The sequence below is a fragment of the Nicotiana tomentosiformis genome, chromosome 8 (genome assembly GCF_000390325.3).
Source record: "Nicotiana tomentosiformis chromosome 8, ASM39032v3, whole genome shotgun sequence".
NCBI lineage: Eukaryota > Viridiplantae > Streptophyta > Magnoliopsida > Solanales > Solanaceae > Nicotiana > Nicotiana tomentosiformis.
The window spans coordinates 47,810,108-47,832,761 of record NC_090819.1 but is presented as its reverse complement, the minus strand read 5'-3'; positions in this window follow the sequence as shown (position 1 = coordinate 47,832,761).

Genomic DNA, 22,654 nt, shown 5'->3' with positions numbered 1-22,654 from the left:
TGAGTAGGGGTATCCCCTTGAGCCTCAGACTGGGCCCCATCTACTGGGGGTACCCTGTTGGTCCCCTCACCTACTACTGTATCTCTCCTCTGGCTAGCCGTAGTCTTCCTAGTCACCGTCATCTGTGCATGCAAACACCAACACATAAGTTTAATTCAAATTTCCTATAACTCAGTTCTATAGCACGATTTAGATTTCAAAGAAGGGTAACTAACTCCTAAATGCCCTGTAGTGCCCTGCTTATATAATGTGGTGCACAACACATCTATAAACAAGACTCTACTAGACACAGCTTGTAGACTCCCTAGGATAGAACTGCTCTGATACCAAGTTTGTCACGCCCCGAACCTAGGAGCGAGACAAGCACCCGGTGCCTCACCTAACCTGGCGTACCAAATTGCGACCAAGGGACTCTGAACACATAATGTCATACTTTGGCCATGGGGCCACCTTGCAAGACAATTTGCGAAGCAAAATATAAAACTGAATGGAAACTAGCACTAACTAAATATCAATATAAAGCTAGGCCGACAAGGCCGTCATAGCTACTACAGCTGACAAACCACCAATTTATACAAACCCAACATACTGCACTAACCAACAGGATATGCCTACAAGCCTCTACTGATAGATGTACTGTGATCGGAACAGGGCCCCGACCTACCCATAACATATATACAGATATACATAAGATGTACACAAAACTCTAGACCTGGCAACTCCGAAAGACGTGGAGCTTACCGATCAGGCGGAACTCGGGAAACACCTACTGAGGAGGTCTACCCGTCTGTCTGTCTGAACCGGAGCTTACCGATCAGGCGGAACTCGGGAAACACCTACTGAGGAGGTCTACACCCGTCTGTCTGTCTGAACCTGCACGCATGAAATGCAGCGCCCCCAAAAAGGGACGTCAGTACGAAATAATGTACCGAGTATGTAAGGCAATAAAATAACTGAAATCTGAAACTGAACTGATAATATGATAACTGAAATTAACTGGGAGTCAAAGATGATCTGGAGATATACTTACCTGCTGATACTGACTCAACTCCTTCAATATAGTAAGTAAAATAATTGTACGGCCTTATAAGGCTCGGTATATATAACTGCTCTGCCATAGTAGGCTCGCTCATAGGCGCTCGGCCATACTAGGCTATGTATCTCGACCATGCTGGGCTCGCTCATAGGCGCTCGGCCACAGTAGGCTCGGTATATAACTTTCCATCTGATCAGAGGTTGCCCAATAGGGGCCTGCCCATCGATTATAGCTCGATGGTAATGAAAATACTGTAATACTGTATATATAGGCTTGCTGCTCTCTTGACTGAAAGAAGACAATACTAAAATTGAATATAGAGTCTCGATAAGGAATAATATTGTAACTTATGAGACTAGAATAGTGTGAATAAATTCATGAATATGAACTTCTCTTTTTGTCTCATTACTAACACATGTAGCTACGAGATCATGCCAAAATGAAGGAAGGCTTAGCCTTAACATACCTTATCACAATCTTTTCAATCACCAAGTTGAACTCACCTCTTCGCACCTTAATCTACAAGAATGATAATAATACTATCGTTAAGTTACGAAAGGTACAACTATCGCACAACGAACGACAAACCTATTTTGTATTAAAACGGGCAGCATCTCCCCTATAATATGCCCTTCCTCCAACTTCAAGATAACACCAACAATACAAGGACAGAACAATAACAACATATATACATCATTTTCCAGCCCTATATACACCATCAAATACTACAAAACAGCCCAACACACCCCAATCTCTTCGTACACAAAACGACCACCGTAGTAGTGTCAAACGACCCGAAAATGTTATGACGAACGACCAGCCAACCACCCTACATTTATATGGTGTTTATAAACCCCCTTCCTCCTCCAAAACTCCACAAAATAGTAATAAAACACGCAGCCCAACAGCAACACAAAACAGTCCACAAAACAGTCCGCTACAAGTGAATAACTCGAACTCACGGCTTCCGATCACCATCCCGTGAGTTCTTACAAGTATAGAACGACTTACCATGAATTTACAGAAGAAAAAATGGATGAAAGAGAGCAGTAAACTCACCTTATTTGTTGGATAACTCAGCTCCTATCTTGGTTCTTCAAACTCTAAGTTTTACCTCCAATTGGAACTTGAAAGGGAGAGAAAATCAATTAGGGTTTGTGGGAAATTTTTGGGAGGATTCTTTGCAGAGCTTATGTCTGGTTATTATGCTCTATTTTAAGTCTAATATATGAAGAAAATAGGCCCTTAAAAGGCCTCTTTGGACGACCCGAAATGGCCCATTTTTGGGCTTTCATTTAAGCAAGTAGGTGACACACCTACTTGTCACCTAGCAGCTTGCGCAGTATCGCAAAAATGCACATATCTCTCTACTCCGATGTCGTATTGACAAATGGTTTAATGCGTTGGAAAATAGACTCATAGATCTTTAATTTGATGGGTGGAACACCCCATAACTCTAAGTATATTGGGAGAAAATTGCAGTTACATTTGACCCAAAGTTTCAGTAAAACTTATGAATGTAACTTGTGATGACTTTCATCGACTTTTGTTCCACAACTCTCTTGACTTCAAAACATAACACACGGATGTCATACGACTAATATAAATCATAACATAATCTCCTTATCATGTTAAGCACCCTAGTCTCACCCCAAAGGTATATGTTATAACATTCCCAACTTGTCGACTTTCGACGAAACATTATTTTCTTCAATTGCTTTAGCTTCTGAACTATCCAACCCTCTTTGTACTTGTTGTTCATGATCTTCAATATTTGTAACCTCAGAGGTAACATGATTAACTTACTTTATATACTTTTAAATATTATCTCATTTTTTTGTCCTACATTAATTTGCTTACGACGCATTTTTACATACGAAAATATAGGGTGTAACACTGAAGCACCTCAAAAGGCCCAATGAACCGGGAGCTCAACTTGCCCCTCTTCCCAAACCTCATAACACCCTTCATGGGTGATACCTTCAGCAAAACCTTCTCCCCAACCATAAAAGACACATACCAAGTCTGTACCTAAGAGCCTAGCCTCAACCGGCTCAAACCATCCAACCGGAGATCTACACCTCCTCCCATACAAAGCCTCATACGGAGCCATCTTAATACTCGACTGATAACTGTTGTTATATGCAAACTTCGCGAGAGGCAGAAATGGGTCCCATGAACCCCCAAAGTCAATGACACAAGCACGCAACATGTCCTCCAATATCTGAATAGTGCGCTCAGACTGTCCGTCTGTCTGAGGGTGAAAAGCTGTGCTCAACTCAACCTGAGTACCCAACTCTCGCTGCACGGCCCTCCAAAACTGCGATGTGAACTGAGTACCCCTATCTCAAATGATGGAAACTGGGACACCATGCAGGCGAACGATCTCTCGGATGTAAATCTCAGCCAACCGCTCTGAAGAGTAAGTAGTACCAACTAGAATGAAGTGCGCGGACTTGGTCAGTCGATCCACAATAACCCAAATAGCATCGAACTTCCTCGAAGTCCGTGGGAGCCCAACTACAAAGTCCATGGTGATCCGCTCCCACTTCTACTATGGGATTTCCAATCTCTAAAGCAAGCCACCCGGTCGCTGATGCTCATACTTAACCTACTGACAGTTGAGACATCGAGCCACAAACCCAACTATATCTTTCTGCATCCGCATCCACCAATAGTGCTACCTCAAATCCTGGTACATCTTCGCGGCACCCGGATTGATGGAATACCACGAGCTGTGGGCCTCCTCAAGAATCAACTCTCGAAGCCCATCTACATTAGGCACACATATCCGGCCCTGCATTCTCAGCACGCCATCATCACCAATAGTCACATCCCTAGCATCACCTCTCCGAACCCTATCCTGAAGAAGGAGAAAGTGGGGGTCATCATACTGACGCTCCCTGATACGGTCATAAAGAGAAGACTTGGAGACCACACAAGCCAATACCCGACTAGGCTCCGAAATATCCAATCTGGCAAGCTGGCCCGCTAAGGCCTGAACATCCAATGCCAAAGGTCTCTCTGCTGCTGGAAGATATGCTAAACTCCCCAAACTCTCTGCCCGGCGGCTCAAAGCATCGGCCACAACATTGGCCTTCCCCAGATGGTACAAACTAGTGATATCATAGTCCTTAAGAAGCTCCAACCATCTCCGCTGACGTAAATTAAGATCCTTCTGCTTTAACAGATACTGCAGACTCCGGTGATCAGTATAGATCTCATAATGAACCCCATACAAATAATGACGCCAAATCTTCAAGGCGTGAACAATGGTTACTATCTCAAGATCATGGACATGATAGTTCTTCTCATGGGTCTTCAACTGGCGCGAGGCATAGGCGATCACCCTACCCTCCTGCATCAAAACACAACCAATGCCTATCCTCGAGGCATCACAATACATGGTGTAAGAACCTGAAGCTGATGGCAGAACTAACACTGGAGTTGTGGTCAAAGAAGTCTTGAGCTTCTGAAAGCTCTCCTCACACTCATCCGACTACCTGAATGGAGCACCCTTTTGGGTCAATTTGGTCAAGGGCGATGCAATAGATGAAAATCCCTCCACAAAGCGACGGTAGTAACCTGCCAAACAAAGAAAACTCCTAATTTCTGTGGCTGAGGACGGTCTGGGCCAACTCTGCACCGCCTCTATCTTCTTTGGGTCCACCTGAATACCTTCACCGGACACCGCGTGCCCCAAGAATGCTACTGAACTGAGACCATGTGCCCTAAGAATGCTACTGAACTGAGCCAAAACTTACATTTGGAGAACTTTGCATAAAGCTTCTCCTCCCTCAATCTCTGTAATACAATCTTCAAATGCTGAGCGTGCTGATCCTAGCTACGAGAGTAAAACAGGATCTCATCAATGAATACAACAACGAAGGAGTCCAAATAGGGCTGGAATACACTGTTCATCAAATGCATGAATGATGTTGGGGCATTGGTCAGCCCAAAAGACATCACCAAGAACTCATAATGGCCATATCGGGTCCTGAAAGCTGTCTTAAGAATGTCTAAATCCCGAATCTTCAGTTGATGGTAACCAGACCTCAAATCAATCTTGGAGAACACCTTCGCTCCCTAACGCTGGTCGAATAAATCATCAATATAAGGCAAAGGATACTTGTTCTTGACTGTGACCTTGTTCAACTGCTTGTAATCAATACACATTCTCATGGAACCATCCTTCTTCTTCACAAATAGAACCGGTGCACCCCAAGGTGACACACTAGGACGAATAAACCCCTTATCAAGGAGTTCCTGAAGTTGTTCTTTCAATTCCTTCAACTCCGCCGGTGCCATACGATACGGTGGAATAGAAATGGGCTGAGTGCCCGGCACCAAATCAATACCAAAGTCAATATCTCTGTCAGGCGGCATGCCCGGCAGGTCTGCAGGAAACACATCCGGAAAATCACGTACCACCGGAACAAAATTAATGATAGGAGTCTCTGCACTAACATCCCTCACAAAAGCCAAATAAGATAGTCAACACTTCTCAACCATGCGCTGAGCCTTCATATATGAAATCACCCTACTTAATACATAATCTACAGAACCGCTCCACTCAACCCTCAGAATTTCCGGCATAGCCAATGTCACCGTCATAGCATGACAATCTAGAATAGCATGACATGGAGATAACCAATCCATACCCAATATCACATCAAAGTCAACCATACTGAGCAATAATAGATCCACTCGGGTCGCCAGACCCCCAATAATCACCACACATGACCGATATACGCGGTCCACAATAATAGTATCGCCCACAGGAGTAGATACATGAACAGAAGAAACTAGAGACTCACAGGGCATATCTATAAAATGGGCGAAATACGAGGAAACATATGAATATGTGGAACCAGGGTCAAATAATACTGAGGCATCTCTGTGACAAACTGAGACAATACCTGTAATCACAGCATCTGAAGCAATAGCATCTGGTCTGGCAGGGAGAGCATAGAAACGGGCCTGACCACCCCCTGATCTGCCTCCCCCTCTAGGGCGACCCCTAGCTGACTGACCTCCACCCCGAGCTGACTGGGCGGGAGGTGAGGTAACTGGTGCAGTAGTCGAAGGATGACTCCTCTGCTGAGATAGACCTCCATGACAACGAGGACACTGCCTCCACATATGCTCGGGCTTCCCACACTCAAAACAACTCCCTGGTGCTGGTGGCAAAAACTGAAGGGAACCCCTAGCACTAGGATGACCGGTAGAAGAACCTGGCATGGAAGAGCCCTGAACAGGTGGAGCACGGGGCGAACTCTGAGCTGGAAGGGCACTAAGTGATGAGTGGCCCTGATGAGAACTGTGAGAACCATGGCCAGATGATGCACCCCGATGAAATGGCCGAGCTGACTGAGCCTGTCTGAAATGATGATCTCTACCGTGCTGGAACTGACCCCCAAAAGGAGCACCGCTGAATCCACCCTGACCACGAGGCCTCTTGGCCTCCCTCTCAGCCCTCTCCTGACCGCGAACCATCTCAACATGCCGAACAATGTCATCAACCTTATTAAAAGTAGCACCCGAAACCGTCTCTCTGGTCATGAGCAACTATAGCTGATTAGTGAGACCATCAATAAACCTCCTGATCTTTTCCCTGTCCGTGGGAACCAACCAGATCGCATGATGGGCCAACTCAGAGAACCTCATCTCATACTGGGTCATAGATATATCACCCTGGCGAAGTCGCTCAAACTGTCTGCGCAACTGCTCTCTGCGAGATCGAGGCACGAACTAAAAGGTAGTGATTGAGACCTCACAAGTCTCCAGAATACCAGCAATATGGAGTATCCTCTAACACCTGTCCAAAAAGTCCTGAGTGTCCTCTCTCTCTGTGCCACAGAAAGGTTGTGGCCGGAGTCTCCTAAACCTCTCCAACCTATGCTGATCATCCTTAGGCATAGCAGGGGCAACATAATCCTGAGCAACTGCAACCGGCTGGGCTGGTGGTGCCTGCGGTGTCTGAAGTTCCTTAATAACCTGCTCGGGTGTGCGAGGGACGGGAGTCTGAGTGCCTCCCCTAGCCTGAGAAGTGGTTGTGGCCATAGAAATAGAGACTGCCTAAGCAAGGCTAGTACACACTGTCAAAATCTGAGCTAGGCCCTCCCGAAGGCCTGGAATCACAATAGGCGCAGGTGGTGCCTGAGCTGGTGCATCGACAACTGGAACCTGGTCCTGATCTGGGACAACCGGTGGATTTGCAGGTACTGCCCCAGCTGCAGTATGAGTCCTCACCATCTATGAGAGAATGAAATAACAGATGTTTAGTTACTACAATCAACAAATTCGTACGACAAGAATTCAAGAATGTGAAGTTTCCTAAAGGTTCTGCAGCCTCTCGAAGATAAGTACATATGTCTCCGTACCGATTCACAAGACTCTACTAAACCCGCTCATGACTTGTGAGACCTATGTAACCTAGGCTCTGATACCAAAACCAACCGATATTTTCATTTCAAAGATAATTTCAATGTTATTTAACATAAACAACTTCGTAAAGGAGTTCAAATCAAAATAAAAGTGCGGAAGGAAAAGCCCGACATCGGGGTGTCACTAGTCATGAGCATCTACTACAATCTGCCTAACAATATCAAGGCTAACTCAGCCTGGAATGTAGCTAAATATAACTAGAGAAAGACAAGAGAGAGAAGAGCAGGGGCTGCAATCGCCAAATAGCTACATTGCTATCTCCAAGAAAATATGCAACCAGTACAATCAATAACCGCTACCATGTCCAGCTACACCTGAATCTGCACACAAGGTGCAGGGAGTAACGTGAGTACACAACTCAGTAAGTAACAATAATAAATAAAGACTGAGCAGTAGTGACGAGCAATAAAGCGTATAACGTTCATATCAGGATATCTCAGTAAAATACCGCATGCTTTTAAAATCAGGATTTGAATCAAAAACATCTCGTTTAAACCCAGTTCCAGTAAAAATCATTTAAAGATATTTTTCAACAGTTTTCAAATAGAGGAAAATGCAAAGGTAAGCAAAAATGATGAAATCATAAACAACCCCTCGGGCAAAAACATCACTCATATACAGCCCCTCGGGCAAACCTCACACTCACTCGGGCTACTCGGGCATACCTCACAATCACTCTTGGCACTCGGGCATACCTCACAATCACTCATGCCTCCCAGTCATTCATCACTCGGCACTCGACACTCGGCACTCGCACTCAGTAGGTATCTGCGCTCACTGTGGTGTGTACAGACTCTGGAGGGACTCCTTCAGCCCAAGTGCTATAATCTGCACGAACAACTCACGTGCTATAATACTAAAGTATGTTGCAGGCGGGCAGCCCCGATCCACCCTCATCATCGGCCTCACTCAGTCATAAACCTCTCAAGCCACTCGGGCATTTCAGTAAAATAGGGCATTCGACGCAAAACATTTATATGCACCAAAATAGAGTCAAAAAACGGAGTTATGCAGTAATCAAGTATAAACATGAATGAGTATAGATTTTCAATCGAAAACAATGAGAGGATAGTAAGAAAAAGCCCCTAAGGGTCAAAACAGTACTGGCGCAAGGCCCAAACATGGCATTCAGCCCAATTTACAGAAACTCTTTCTAAAACATATAAGTATCATATAGTTTCAACGAAATATGCAACTTTATAGTTGCTACGGGATTAACCAATTCACAAATCCCCAACGGTGCACGCCCACACGCCCGTCACCTAGCATGTGCGTCACCTCAAAATAGTAGAATGATACAAAATCCGGGGTTTCGTACCCTCAGGACTAGATTTACAATCGTTACTTATCTCAAACCGGTCAAATCTCTACCCCGCAATGCTCTTGCCTCTAGACTCGGCCTCCAAGTGCTCCAAATCTATTCACAATCAGTACAATACCATCAATATACGCTAATGGAATGAATCCCACAAGAAAAGCTTCAAAATTAAACCAAAACCCGAAGTTGGCTCAAACTCGGCCCCCGGCCCATGTCTCGAAATCCAACAAAATTCACAAAACAAGAAAGCTCATTCACTCACGAGTCTAACCATATAAAATTCTTCAAAATCCGACATCATTTGGTCCTTCAAATCCTTAAATTACTCTCCAATAATTCCAAGCCCTAACCCCTCATTTTCACAAATTACAACGATTAAACAACGGGAAAATCACCATATATACGAGTATTAGGCTTAAGTAACTTACCTCAATGAAAACCCCCTTTATTCCCTCTTCAAAACTCTCCAAAAAGCTCTAAATCCGAATAGAAATAGTGAAGAATGCCCAAAAATTCGTGAAGTGTGCAATATGTAACCTCTGCCCAGGCTTCTCGCACCTATGGCCGTTTTCTCGCACCCGCGTGACCGCACATGCGGTCCAAGTAGCCGCACCTGCGCAACTCACTTATGCGCCCAGACTCCGCATATGCGGCAAACCGGTCGCACCTGCAAAGGCGCATCTGCGCGTTTCCTCCCCTTCGGTGAAGCCTGCCAAGCATTGCCCTTTCCGCATCTGCGCCCCAGGTTTTGCACCTGCGGGCTCGCAGTTGCGACCTCCAACTCGCACCTGCGCAACCTGCCTAGCCTAGCGTTGCCTCGCACCTGCGACTCTTCCTTCCGCAGGTGCGGAAATAACAGAAGCAGCAGCTCCAGCGGCAAATTATAACTTCGACAAATCCGTTAACCACCCAGAATCACCCCGAGGCCCTCGGGACCTCAACCAAAAATACCAACAAGTCATATATCAACATACAAACTTAGTCGAACCTTCGAATCACTCAAAACAACATCCAAACACCAAATTACCCTCGGATTTAAGCCTAAGAACTTCTAAATTTCCAAATTCGGCAACCGATGCCGAAACCAACCAAACCACGTCCGAATGACCTCAAATTTTGCACACATGTCACAAATGACACTACGAACCTACTCCAACTTCCGGAATTCCATTCCGACCACGATATCAAATTTTCCACTGCCGACCGAAATCGCCAAATTTTCAATTTTGCCAATTCAAGCCTAATTTCCACATAATATAGCTGAATAACACAAAAAGAAGTAGAAATTGGAAAAAGGGTGCTATAACTCTTGAAACGACTGGCCGGATCGTTACAACCCAGGAAGCTCAACTAACATAATACAATAGAGCGTTTTGGAGTTAGGTTGTTCCGACCTACCCTTCCTTGGTGGCTAAACGATACTCCCAAGACATTTATTATAAAACGAATTTACCACTCATTTCGTAATCTTTTTTAATATCATTTATTTCATTGGCACCAATGGCCACGACGCAATATCATTCTTGGCACGATGGCCGCACATTATATTTCATGTTCTCTTCTTTCACTTTCAAATATCATCATGGATAATCAACAACAAGGCCTTTCTAATTAAGACTTTAGACACACATTTGAGCAATTTAGGGTCTTAGGCACATGTGATTTCTTACACAATTGACATGATAGCTTTCATTAGAATCACGCTTTTAATTCATAATGTAATAACACATAGCCCATACTTAAACCACATTCTCAACAGTGACTCAACATAAGAAGAATCTTTGGAATACATATTGAACGCAAATTTATTTTGACACAAGGCTTATTTGGAATAATCAATTTATAATGAGCATCACAGAACTTACAAGGATATTGTGGAGTTCAATTCTAAGAGAAGAGTTTAGCCAGCATACCTCGCTTTGAGCTTTCCTTAATTCACTACACATTTCCGGAATCCTAGCAACTTTGAGCTATTTAGAGATATAGCAAAATTAAACACAGATTAGGAAGGAGTTCATTGTTTCAGCTCACTTGAGCATTTTATCAAATACTAGCTGTGTATTAAGGTTTCAAGGTCCTCCTATGGTGGATTCTTTCATCCCACTACCCAAAGTTTACCCAAATAATCTCAACAGTCTTCCCACTACCCTTGATGGTACATGCATGTAAAATAAACAACTCCCACACCCAAGAATTGCTTGGCTTATTGCCGATTTTTAGTAAAATCACGAAATTGAGGGCTAGGGAGTAGAACCTTACCTCTGGGATGAAGACCTAGTGAATTGTTTTGTGAATTCTTCAACTTGGAGAAAGAGTTAATGATCAATAAGCTTAGGAACTTCCCCTATCACTCTATGGTAATCCCTCTCTCTAGAAATATTATATTTTTGCTTCAAAAGTGACCCTTTGCATCAATATATAGAAATACGTGTTGGGTAAAAATTTGAAAATATGAAGCCCTGATGCAGATATGCGGTCGCATATGCGACCGCATAAAGCTTCTGCCTTCCGCAAAATGGACCGCATAATGGCCCTCCAGAACTGGGCACCACTGCCTCACTCTACGACCGGTCTGTGGTCGCATAATGCGTCGCAGAACTATCTTCCGGATTTTTTTGTGCTGGATCTGCGAGGGGTTATGTGGCCCGCACATTGATTATGCGGCCGCATAATGGACCGCATAATGGTCCAAAAATTTTGCCCAAAATTCTGCCTCGGTCTGTGGCAGATATGCGGTCCAAAGAAATGCCTTGTATTTCCAAAATTTTTCTTCAACTCCCCAACGCACTGTTCAACCTAAAAGGTTCGAACCACGGGTTCAGCACATAAGCCTACTTCGGCATTATGAAAATCCAGGTTTTAGGTAACATTTTATGGGTCCTTACATCCTCCCCCGCTTAAGATCATTCGTCCACGAATGAGGGCCAAAACCCGCCATTAGAAACCAATGTAACTCATTTTCTATAACACACCAACAGTTCCAACTTTTGACTAACTCCCCAAATTTCCAAAATGTTTGCCAAAGTTTCCCCTGTAACTAGGCCTATCCACCTATCAGAGAATCCCAGAAACCAACCCTAACAACATATACATGAACCAATGACGTAACATAACATAGAAACAATGGCAACCGTAGCCTCACGAGCAGCATATCACCAAAAAGGAACACCCTTAACATCAACTGTACAAATGATACATAATTCATAGAAGGTAAACTCTTTGCATTTTCATAGAACACGACTTTATAAATACATGACTATTCAAACAAATGAAGGTACTTCTTCTTTATTTCTTTCTCGGCCTCCCAGGTGGCCTCTTCAACCTACTAGTCTTGCCATAGCACTTTCGCGGAGGCAATTTCTTTATTTCTCAGCTTACAGACTTGCCTATCAAGAATGGCAACTAGAATTTCTTCGTAAGTCAATTATTCATTAACCTCAATAGTCTCAACCCGAACAATAAGCGACGGATCTCCAACCACCTTCTTCAACATGGATACGTGGAACACCGGGTGCACTAAAGACATCTCTGGAGGTAGTTCTAGCATGTAAGCCACCTGACTAATCCTCTAAGTGATTTTGTAGGGTCCGACATAACTCAGACTCACTTTCTCTTTCTTACCGAACCACATTATACCTTTCATAGGGGAAACCTTCAAGAATACCCAATCATCTTTTTTGAACTCCAAATCCCTATGATGAACATCTGAATAGGATTTCTGACGACTCCGAGCAATTTTCAACCTTTCTGTAATGATCTTAACTTTTTCCATAACCTGATGCACGAGGTCTTGCCCTATCAACTCTGCTTCCTCAATCTCGAACCACCAATGGGAGATCTACATCTCCTACCTTATACAGCCTTGAATGGTGCCATCTGAATGCTAGCATAATAACTATTATTGTAGGCAAACTCTAAGAGCGGCAAATGATCATCCCAGCTATTTTTGAAGTCAAGAACACAAGCGCCCAACATATCCTTGAGCGTCTCAATAGTCCGCTATACCTGCCCATCAGTCTGTGAGTGAAAGGTTCTACTAAGATTCACTTGAGTACCCAAACCTTGCTGAAACTTCTTCCAAACATTAGCCGTGAACTATGCCCCTCGATCTGAGATAATAGAAACTGGAGTGCCATGCAACCTGACTATTTCCTTGATATACAACTGAGCATACTGTTCCGTTGTGTCGGTAGCCTTAACAGGTAAGAAGTGTGCTGATTTCGTGAGTCGGTCCACAATTACCCAAATCGAGTCGAACTTGCGAGGGAGTCCCATCAAAAAGTCTATATTGATCATCTCCCACGTCCACATTGGAATTTTTATGTTTTGTGCCAACCCATCGGGCCTTTGGTGCTCGGCCTTCACTTGCTAACAATTTGGACATCTTGCCACAAAGTTTGCTATATTCCTCTTCATATCATTCCACTAGTAGACTTCCCTAAGATCATGATAAATCTTTGTAGAGCTCGGGTGCACGGAGTACCTAGAAGTGTGAGCCTCGGTCATGATTCTTTCCCGGAGACCATCCACATTCGGAACACATTGTCACCCTTGGTACCTTAGTGTACCATCATTCATGCCAAGAGAAAAGGCCATGGTCTTATGTTTATGAATCCCCTCCTTCAATTGTACTAATAATGGGTCGTTGTACTGCTCTTCCTTGACTTCCACAACAAGCGATGATTCAGCCCTATTTTGTACAAGCACCCCTTCTTTGCTTGAATCCACAAGACGAACTCCCAAACTAGCCAACCGATGACTCTCCTTGGCCAATGACCTTTGATATGCCTCCATGTGAGCCAAACTACCCATAGATTTCCAGCTAAGAGCATCCGCCACAACATTAGCTTTCCCCGGATGATATAGGATATCAATGTCGTAATACTTGAGTAACTCAAGCCACCTTCTCCGCCTCAGATTCAATTCCTTCTGTTTGACAATATATTGAAGACTCTTATGGTCTGTGAATATATCCACATGGACCCTATACAGATAATGACGCCAAATCTTCAATGCAAATACCACCACTGCAAGCTCTAACTCATGTGTTGGATAGTTCTTTTCATGATTCTTGAGTTGCCTATAAGCATAAGCTATAACCTTGCCATGTTGCATTAATACACACCCAAGTCCGATTCTTAAAGCATCATAATATACCACAAACCTACTTGTACCCTCTGGTAGGGTTAACACTAGTGCCGTAGTTAATCTTGATTTCAACTCTTGGAAGCTCCTTTCACAAGAATCTGACCATTGGAACTTAATCGCCTTCTACGTCAATTTAGTCAACGGAGAGGCAAGAGTAGAGAACCCCTCCACAAACTTCCTGTAATATCCAGCTAAGCCGAAGAAACTGCGAATCTCTGTTGGGGTAGCAGGTCTAGGCCAATTCTTCACAGTTGCAATCTTCTGAGGATCAACCTCAATTCCTTTTCTAGAGACAACATGACCCAAGAACGTGATAGATTCAAGCCACAATTCACATTTCAAAAACTTCACATATAACTGGTGCTGATACAGGGTCTGCAAAACTGTCCTGAGATGATCGGCATGGTCCTCTCGATTTTGCGAATATACAAGGATATCATCAATAAACACTATCACGAAGGAGTCAAGAAAAGGTTTGAAGACTCGATTCATAAGATCCATGAAAGCTGCGGGGGCATTTGTTAGCCCAAAAGACATTACCAGGAATTCGAAGTGCCTATACCAGGTATTGAAAGCTGTTTTTGAAATATCCTGCTCCCTGATCTTCAACTGGTTATACCCGGATCTTAAATCGATTTAGGAGAATTACTTAGAACCATGCAATTGATCAAACAAGTAATCTATCCTTGGCAGTGGGTACTTATTTTTTATTGTAACTTTGTTGAGGTGCCGATAGTCAATACACATTTTTAGCGACCCATCCTTCTTTCTTACAAATAGAATCGGTGCGCCCCAAGGAGACACACTCGGCCAGATGAAACCCTTCTCTAACAAATCCTTCAATTGTTCTTTTAGCTCCATCAATTCTGTTGGTGCCATTCTGTATGGCGAAATAGATATAGGCTGCATTCCTGGCATTACATCAACCCTAAAATCAATCTCCCTATCTAGTAGAATCCCAGGGAGCTCATCCGGAAAGACCTCCAGAAATTCTTTCACAACAGGCAGAGACTTAAGTGTAGGTGCCTCAACATCGGTGTCCGTATCCCGGACCAAATAGTAGATACACTCTTTGTTAATCATCTTCGTGGCCTTAAGGTAATAAATAAACTTACCCTTCGGCACCACATCATCCCACTTCCATTCAATCTCTGACGCAATTGAAAATTCAAACCTAACGATTATGGTTTGACAGTCAAGCTTGGCAAACACATGAATAAAGCCAATCCATCCCCATTATTAGATCAAAATCAACCATCCCCAATTCAATGAGATCGGCCATAGTGTCCTGACCATGCACCGTGACAACACAATGCTATAAACTCGCACGGCCACAATAGACTCATCGACCGGAATAGATACAGAGAACGGCTCATGGAGCTCTTCCGGTTCTATCCCAAATCCCATAGCAACATAGGGAGTGACATAGGACAAAGTGGAACCGGGATCAATAAGAGCATACACATCATGAGATTGGATAGTCAATATACCTTTGACAACATCTGGAGAAGCCTCTAAACTCTGGCGACCCTTCATAGCATAGAAACGGATGGGTCCTCCCGAACTCTATGTGCCACCCCTAGCTGAACCAAGCTCTACGTGTGCTGGGGTGCCTTGAGCTGGAGGAGGTACTGCGGATGTAGTGGCTGCAGAACTGGTTGGCTGTGCTATACCCCTGCCCATGCTCTGGTGAGACGAATGGCAATCCCTCTGAATATGACCTCTCATACAACAACCATAACATATGGGCTGGTGCATGAAGTAGGTCCCAAAGTTCATCTTCCTGCACCTAGGGCATGGGGCCTCCGCCACTGCTAAAATCTCCCACCAGACTGACCCTGCTGGTAGGATACCATGTTGCCCTGGCTAGGCCTAAAACAGTTCCTCTACTGCTGACTGGGCCTCGATGGCGGTGCACTGATTGAAGACTGAGCAAAAGACTGGGATAGCCCTGATGTCCCTCCCTTGAATGCTGACCTACCACCACCACCAACACTAGAAGAACCACTAAAGTTACCTGCGGACCGGGCCTTGCTGCTGCTCTCACGCTCCATTTTATTTTTCAATTTGCGGGTCTTTGTGGCTTGAGAAAATGCCACCATCTTACCATAGTTCATATCAAGATCCAAGGTGGTTGTAGCGGCCTCATTAATAACTATAGGGCTAAGGCCCTGCACAAACTGGTGCACTTTAGTCTCCATAGTAGGCAACATGTGGATGGAATATTTGGACAGGCGCGTGAATATCATATGTTCCTCCCACACACTCATGCGACCTTATTTCAGGCTCTCAAACTCGGCGGCAGGAGTTGCCTTAGTCTCGGCAGGCAAGAAATGATCAATGAAAGCATCGACAAACTCACTCCACCCTACCGGAGGGCTCCCCTCCTCACGGGAGTCCTCCCACATCTCAAACCAAGAATGGGACACCCCTTTTAGGCGGTAGGAGGCCAACTCTACTCCCCCCATCTCAACAGCACGCATAACTCGGAGGTTCTTGTGCATCTCGTCAATAAAATCCTAGGGGTCCTCCTCAAGATCAGTACCTGTGAACACTGGAGGGTCCAACTGGAGAAATCTGTTTAACCTGGAACTAGCAGAATCCCGTGGCTGACTAGAAGAAGTGGGTGCAACATTTGATCTCTGTGCTCGGGAAGCCACTATCTAAGCCAACATCTGTATGGCTCCCCTATGATCCCCACTAGATACACCGGGACCGGAGGCTGGGGCTGGAGGTTAAACTAGAATATCAGTTAGAGGGATCGTTACACCCTTAGTAGGTGGAGGAACTGGTGCAGTCTGATCAGGTGTAGTGGAATCAGGCAGTGTAGTTGTCGGGGGAATGTTCTCACCCCTCGAGTGCTCACCCACATCATCAAGTAAAGGATCAATTGCCACTCCTGGGGTGGAATTGGCTCCTTGGCTAGTTCTTGCTTTCTTCCTAGGTGCCAAATACTGAAAATTAGAGCAATGCACAAGTTACAGGAGGGACAATCTTGCAATCAGTTTTATCGCACAATCTAAAACATCAAAGAAGGGTATTATTCCTAAATACCCAAGTAACTTCCTAATTATAGATGTGGTCGACAACACACCGATAACAAGGACTCTACTAGATACGGCTCTGAGACTTCCTAGGACACCTTAAAACCTTAGGCTCTGATACCAAGTTTTTCACGCCCCGACCTTAGGGAGCTCGACCGGTGCTCAACCAGGATACCCCGGTCAAGCAAGCCTTTAAAATGCCCTCTACCAACTCACCCATGTATAAAGAGAAGAATACATTTCATTAATTAGATAGTAAGAGGTCATGTGAATGACACCAATTCATATCCATTAGTTACGTCATTAACATGTCTCCAAAATAGTACATTGTACAATCATAGTTAAAGTGGAACAAGTGATACGATTACAGCATTTTTAGTTTAACCTTCCCAAAAATAGATACAACCCACACTAAGTTTACAGAGCCTCTAACAGGAACACAAGAGTGCTATGATAGTGCCGGTAACAAGTCTCCGACTATACCTCAATATGCTATATACAAAGGATAAGATATACAGGACCTCGAAATGAAGTGGGACTCACCAAGTCAGCTGAGGAGAGGGTGTGCTGCTATCACTGATCAATACCACCTGCTATTGAACCACTTGTATCCATTAAAGATGCAGCTGCCCCGGCATAAAGGGACGTTAGTACATATGTAATAGTACTAGTATGTAAAACTAAACACCCTCTCAATAGAACGAGTAACAGTAAACGGAGAATAAAACATGAAATCAATAAGAGACTCAACCAGTATCAAGGTGTCATGTTAGGGGAAAGGTAAATTTACAGTAAGTTTCTATAATTTTAGTTGGGAGATCTTTAGCACCGATACACCACCGTGTTTTAGCACGGAGTCTGATCTCAGCCTGACCAGGTAAGACGTCTCACCCCGAGACATACACTTATAATACCACCAGGTGCGCGGCATGGCGTCTGATCTCAACCCGATCGGCTAAACCATCTCACCATAATGTCGTGTGGGTCAACATCACATCAGATCTCTCTAGCTATAATTTCATCCCATTTAAGGGGAAACATCTCAACACACCAATATTATCCCATATAAGGGTAAACTATCTCATCACATTAGCACGTGGATTTACCCTTCAATCACTCCTATACAGGCACGTGTAGTTTCGGGGTTAGGTTATTCCGACCTACCCTTCTTTGGCGGCTAAACAATACTCCCAAGAAATTTATTATAAAAAGGATTTACCACTCATTTTGTAATCTTTTCATATCATTGATTTCATTGGCACCAATGGCCATGACGCAATATCATTCATGGCACGATGAACGCACATCATATTTTCTGTTCTCTTATTTCACATTCAAATATCATCATGGATAATCAACAACAAGGCCTTTCTAATTAACACTTTAAACACACATTTGAGCAATTTATGGTCTTAGGCACATGTGATTTCTTACACAATTGTCATGATAGCTTTCATTAGAATCACACTTTTAAATCATAACATAATAACACACAGCCCATACTTAAACCACATTATCAACAGTGACTCAACATAACAAGAATCTTTGGAATACATATTAAACGATTATTTTTTTTGACACAAGGCTTATTTGGAATAATCAATTTATAATGAGCATCACGAGACTTACAAGGATATTGTGGGGTTCAATTCTAATATAAGAGTTTAGGCAACATACCTCACTTTGCGCTTTCCTTAATTCACTACACAGTTCCGGAATCCTTGCAACTTTGATCTATTTAGAGATATATCAAATTTAAACACAAATTAGGAAGGAATTCATAGTTCCAGCTCACTTGAGTATATTATCAAACACTAGGTGTGCATTAAGGTTTCAAAGTCCTCCTATGGTGGATTCTTTCATCCCACTACCCAAAGTTTACCCAAATGAGCTCAACAGTCTTCCCATTACCCTTGATGGTACATGCATGTAAAATAAATAACTCCCACACCCAAGAATTGCTTGGCTTATTGCATATTTTCAGTGAAATCAGAAATTGAGGGCTAGGGAGTAGAACCTTACCTCTAGAATGAAGACCTAGTGAATTTTCTTGTGAATTATTCAAGTTGGAGCAAGATTTAATGATCAATAAGCTTAGGAACTTCCCCTCTCACTCTATGATAATCCCTCTCTCTTGAAATATCAGATATTTGCTTCAAAAGTGACCCCTTGCCTCAATATATCGAAATAGGGTCGGGTAAAAAATGAAAAAAAATGAAGCCCTGATGCAGATCTGCGATCGCATATGCGACCGCATAATGCTTCTGCGGTCTGCAAAATGGACCGCATAATGGCCGTCCAGAACTGGGAACCCCTGCCTCACTCTGCGATCGGTCTGCGATCGCATAATGCGCCTCACTTTCGAAATTATTTTGAGCTGGATCTGCTAGGGGTTGTGCGTCCCGCAAAATGATTATGTGACCGCATAATGGTCCAAATATTTTGCCCAAATTTCTGCCTCGGTCTGCAGCAGATATGCAGTCCGCAGATCAGTTTTGCGACCGCAAAAATGCCCTGTATTTACAAAACTTTTCTTCCACTCCCCAATGAATTGTTCAACCCAAAAAGTCTGAACCCCGAGTTCAACACATAAGCCTAATTCGGCACCACAAAACCTTGGGTTTTTAGGTAAACTTTTACGGGTCCTTACACTCGTAATCAAAATTTAAAAAGTCAACCCCCCGGGCTCACATCTCGGAATCTAATAAAAGTTACAAAATCTGAAAGCCTATTCAACCACGAGTCCAACCATACTAAATTTATCAAATTCCGACACCAAATCATTACTCAAATCCCAGAATTTAACTCTCCAATCCCTAGCTTAGAACACCCAAAATTCCATCTCAAAAACACACAATCTAGGTGGAAAATTCAATGGGGAAACAATATTATTGAATAAGAATAATCAAGAGTGACTTACCTAAAGTAAACCCTTTGAAATTCCTCTAACAAATCGCCTTAGTCCGAGCTTCAAATGTCCAGAATGATTAAAATCATGAAATCCTCGAGTTTTAAACATTACCCAGCCCTTTTCACTTTTGAGGATCATTAAACGCCCATGCGGTTCCACTTTTGCGGTCAATGCTCCGCATATGTGGAGTTACACTGGACACCAGCCTTGCGCACCTATGGCCTCTCGTCTGCGAGAAAACTTTCGCTTTTGCGGACCTGGGTGTAGAAATTCCCTTTGCACCTGTACAACTCCCCAGCTCACGCAAATCCGCTCCTGCGATGAGCTCAACAGTCTTCCCACTACCCTTGATGGTATACATATGTAAAATAAACAACTCCCACACCCAAGAATTGTTTGGATTATTGCATATTTTCAGTAAAATCACAAAATTGAGGGCTAGGGAGTAGAACCTTACCTCTAGGATAAAGACCTAGTGAATTTTCTTGTGAATTCTTTAACATGGAGCAAGAGTTAATGATCAAGAAGCGTAGGAACTTCCCCTCTCACTCTAAGGTAATCCCTCTCTCTAGAAATATCAGATATGTTCTTCAAAAGTGACCATTTGCCTCAATAAATCAAAATAGGGTAGGGTCAAAAGATAGAAAAAAGGAAGAGCTGATGCAGATCTGTGATTGCATATGCGACTGCATAATGCCTCTGCGGTCCGCATAATGGCCTTCCAGAACTGGGCACCCCTGCCTCAGTCTGTGATCGGTCAGCTGTCCGCAGACCTGTTCTGTGGTCGCATAATGCACCACAAAATTTCTTTCGGAATTTTTTTGTGCTGGATCTGCGAGGGGTTGTACGGCCCGCAAAATAATTATGTGGCCGCATAATGGACCGTATAATGGTCCAAAAGTTTTGTCCAAATTTTTGCCTTGCTCTGCAGCAGATATGCGATCCGCAGATGAGTTCTGCTACCGCATAATGGACCGCAAAAATGCCCTGTATTTCCAAAAATTTTCTTCAACTCCTCAATGAACTGTTCAACCCAAAAAGTCTAAACCCCGTGTTCAACACATAAGCCTACTTCTGCACCATGAAATCCCGGGTTTTAGGTAAAATTCTATGGGTCCTTACATTCTTAATTAAAAGTCAAAAAGTCAACTCAAAAGTCAACCTCCGGGCCCACATCTCGGAATCCAATAAAAGTTACAAAATCCGAAAGCCCATTCAACCACGAGTCCACCATACCAAATTTACCAAATTCCGACACCAAATCGTCACTCAAATCCCCAAATTTAACTCTCCAATCCCTAGCTTAGAACACCCAAAATTCCACCTCAAAAACACACCATCTAGGTAGGAATGGGGAAACAATATTATTGAATAAGAATAATCAAGAGTGACTTAACTGAAGTAACTCCTTTTAAATTCCTCTAAAAAATTGCCTTAGTCCGAGCTTGAAATATCCAAAATGATTAAAATCACGAAACCCTCTAGTTTTAAACATTACCCAGCCCTTTTCGCTTTAGTGGATCATTTCAACGCACATGCGGTTCCACTATTGCGGTCAAAGCTCCACATCCGTGGAGTTACACTAGACGCCGGCCTTGCGCACCTACAGCCTCGCTTCTTCGAGAAAACTTTCGCTTTTGCGGACCTGGGTGCAGAAATTCCCTTCGCACCTGTGTAACTCCCCAGCTCACCCAAATCTGCTCCTGCGATGAGCTCAACAGTCTTCCCACTACCCTTGATGGTGTATGCATGTAAAATAAACAACTCCCACACCCAAGAATTTCTTGGCTTATTTCATATTTTCAGTAAAATCACTAAATTGAGGGCTAGAGAGTAGAACCTTACCTCTAGGATGAAGACCTAGTGAATTTTCTTGTGAATTCTTCAACTTGGAGCAAGAGTTAATGATCAATAAGCTTAGGAACTTTCCCTCTCACTCTATGGTAATCCCTCTCTATAGAAATATCAGATATTTACTTCAAAAGTGAGCCTTTGCCTCAATATATCGAAATAGGGTCGAGTCCAAAATTAGAAAAAATGAAGCCGCGATGCAGATCTGCGGTCGCATATGCAACCGCATAACGCTTCTGCGGTCCGCAAAATGGACCGCATAATGGCCCTCCGGAACTGGGCACCTCTGCCTCACTTTGTGATCGGTCTGCGGTCGCATAATTCGTCGCAGAACTTTCTGTCAGAATTTTTTTGTGCTGGATCTGCGAGGGGTTGTGCAGCCTGCAAAATGATTATGTGGCCACATAATGGACCGCATAATGGTCCAAAATATTTGCCCAAATTTCTGCCTCGATTTGCAGCAGATATGCGGTCCGCAGATCAGTTCTGCGACCGCAAAATGGACCACAGAAATGCCCTGTATTTCCAAACAAATATTTCAACTACCCAATGAACTGTTCAACCCAAGAGGTCTGAACCCCGGGTTCAACACATAAGCCTACTTCGGCACTACGAAACTCCGGGTTTTAGGTAAAGTTTTACGAGTCCTTACACTCTTAATAAAAAGTCAAAAAGTCAACTCAATAGTCAACCCCCGGGCCCACATCTCGGAATCCAATAAAAGTTATAAAATTCGAAAGCCCATTCAACCACGAGTCCAAGCATACAAAATTTACCAAATTCCAACACCAAATCGTCACTTAAATAACCAAATTTAACTCTTCAATCCTTAGCTTAGAACACCCAAAATTCCACCTCAAAAACACACCATCTAGGTGGAAAATTCCATGGGGAAACAA